Genomic DNA, 2,601 nt, shown 5'->3' with positions numbered 1-2,601 from the left:
ACACTCTTACTGGCAATTTTGAGTTGCCAGTCGACCTAAGCTGTATGTCTCTGGACTGTGGGAGGAAGCTGGAGTACCCAGAGAGAACCCATGCAGGCACAGGCCCAGAACTTCCTTGCTGTGAGGTGACAGTGCTAACCACTGCCCCACTGTGTAGTTCACATTCATTTATATCATATTACTGGGTTATAATTATTGATGCATTATTGTGCGTGTCACATTTAATGTTGTGGCTGGTAAAGGTAGATTATAACTGTGATTTCAGGTACTGCTGGGGATTTTGTGAATTTCCCACCAGGCATCAATAAAGTCAAAGGATTATATTGCATTTTGTATAGTTAATCTGCTTCCGAAAAGTGACTAAAGTTAGCAAATGAATGTGGTGGAGTAATAAGTACAATCGTTGCCTCTCAAAATGTAATGAAGTCAAAGTATGCAGTAGCATAAAATGAAAATACTCAAGTACAAATAGCTCAAAATTGTGCCTAAGTATCATACTCTAGTAAATGTAGTTTCCACCACTGACTTTAACAGAGGGATGACAATATACAAAACTGTGTAGAGTCGTGTGGAACGGATCAGCGCGTCCTCCGTGCGCACTGGAGGAGGACACGGCGTGGTTTCCCCGCTCCTCCTTCCCTGAAACCAGTCCGCTCTGAGTCAACACCTTTCAGAAGATTGCGCAACATGAAAGGCCTGAATGATGTGTGATTTTCCCATAACCCACATCCCATACATTTTTTACTTTATTTCTGGATAGTTGCTTCTCGACATTAGTTATTTTAAAACGTGTTGCCTCCACCCAGGGACTGCAGAATGCCCACTGTAAAAAGTTACGAATTTAAAAACTAGCAATGCCATCCATTATGTCTCAACCTTACTACTAATGTTAAGGTATTTTATATCTGATGTTGTTTCATTTTTACACAGTGCAAATAGGAATATAAATATTGAAACAACATATAGATGGTGCATATTTAATTGAATAATACATATATATCATGTTATTAAAATATAACAAATAAAAAGGTTGCCCCAAAATATAAACCTGCACTTGTTGTAGTCCATTTAGCAGGCCTAATGTTTATCTGTAGTCATTAAAAAAATCCAAAGAAATAGCAAAACTATACACCAATGAAGACTTATTAAGGGTATTGCTAATTCATTTTATTTATAATTTCCTTAGAATGTATTTTTATATATTCGATTTTTAATATTTGTTAAAACTTGTATTTATTTCATTGATTGTTTGGTTGTTAAATCTTTATTTACACTACATATTTACTGTATCAACAACAACAATAACAACAAAATAGCCTGTGCCAAGATCAGACTTGTGATTCCCTGTGACATTTTTTGCAGTGTAGGGGTAAATTGTTCTCCTAGTCATCGATTCATACCAGAAGCCTGTCCTGTTACCGCTCGGGCTGTTAAACAACAGCTTGTACTTTCCTTTCTGCACCGGTCTGCAGGGCCAGGGGAACCTGGCAGCTGATTGGACAGCGCTGGTTTTATCACGTCACACCAGATCATCAGTATAACTAACGAGGAGCGAGTCAGTGCGTCAAACTACAGCTTTGCGGTGGAACCTGCACGTGTGGAGCACTCCTCAAGATTACAGCACGGTGAGTTTGTTTTTGTAGAACTTTATTCTTTTTGTGCATAGCATGAAAACACCTTTTGGTGTTAAAAACTCTGCCGTTGTTAATGGTTCTAAGGTAGTCTAATACGAATGAAGATTTATGCCTCTACTAAAATGATCCAAAGAGCCCGTTTTCTGAGAGTTTTGCTAGATGTCTGACAATGTACCTGTTAAGCACGAGGGTAAATGTTCTCCACATCTGAATTTGTTTGATTCAGTCAAACATTCAACAACCAGTCAGTCATATTCCATGTTTGAGCTTGTTGTAGGATACAGTCGTTATAATAAGGTTTTATGTCGGTTTGTTTTGAAACTCTGTGTGATGGAGATGTTTGAGTGTCCCACATGTGCAGCCTGAGTTTGGGCGATCATGTAATTGATGAGCTCATTTATAACTTGTGTGGGTCTGACTCAGTCACGTTGTGAGTTTTACAGCAGGGTGAGATCTTGGTATGATTTGTACACCATGTGAAGTGTTTGTCAACGTCTACTGTTGTGATATTTTATATTATTACAACTCTATTTTACTGTAGACATACTGTTAACCATTATTAGTTTGGAGGAGTTGTACTGTAGCTGTTAACAATAACATTAATAAACACATTCAATTCAATTCAGTGTTATTTGTATAACAAATCACAACAAAAGTCATCTCAGGACCTTACTATTATCACTATTATTACAAAGGAAAAACCCAACAAATCAAGCACTTGGTGACAGTGAGGGAGGAAAAACTCCCTTTGATTTGATTTTGATTTATTCTTTCAAGCATGTAAAGACAGTTGATATGTCAACACACATAATTTTACACATGTCCAACAAATGCTAATCCAATATCAATGTGCTTATACCTAGTACATGCTTGAATGGAGTAGGAAGAAGTCAGACTTATCCAGTCCTACCCCATGACATCATCTTACCATCATTGGTTTGCAAGCAGTATCTCTACATAAATAATT

At 37.5% G+C, this 2,601-nt stretch overlaps 1 protein-coding gene across 2 annotated transcripts in view; it reads left to right on the top strand.

Moving 5' to 3' along the window:
• Positions 1 to 1,420: 1,420 nt before the first annotated feature.
• The window catches only part of LOC109961451 (TNFAIP3-interacting protein 1-like), a 6,977-nt gene continuing 5,796 nt past the window's right edge, over positions 1,421 to 2,601 (top strand). For both annotated transcript variants that reach the window (XM_020602270.1, XM_020602261.1), the window contains exon 1: positions 1,421 to 1,625. The gene's annotated coding sequence lies outside the window, so the exon portion shown is untranslated. The remainder of the gene's footprint in view (positions 1,626 to 2,601) is intronic.

This window comes from Monopterus albus, unplaced genomic scaffold (genome assembly GCF_001952655.1).
Source record: "Monopterus albus unplaced genomic scaffold, M_albus_1.0 scaffold3.1, whole genome shotgun sequence".
NCBI classification, from domain to species: domain Eukaryota; kingdom Metazoa; phylum Chordata; class Actinopteri; order Synbranchiformes; family Synbranchidae; genus Monopterus; species Monopterus albus.
This window is presented reverse-complemented; position numbering and strand designations above follow the sequence as displayed.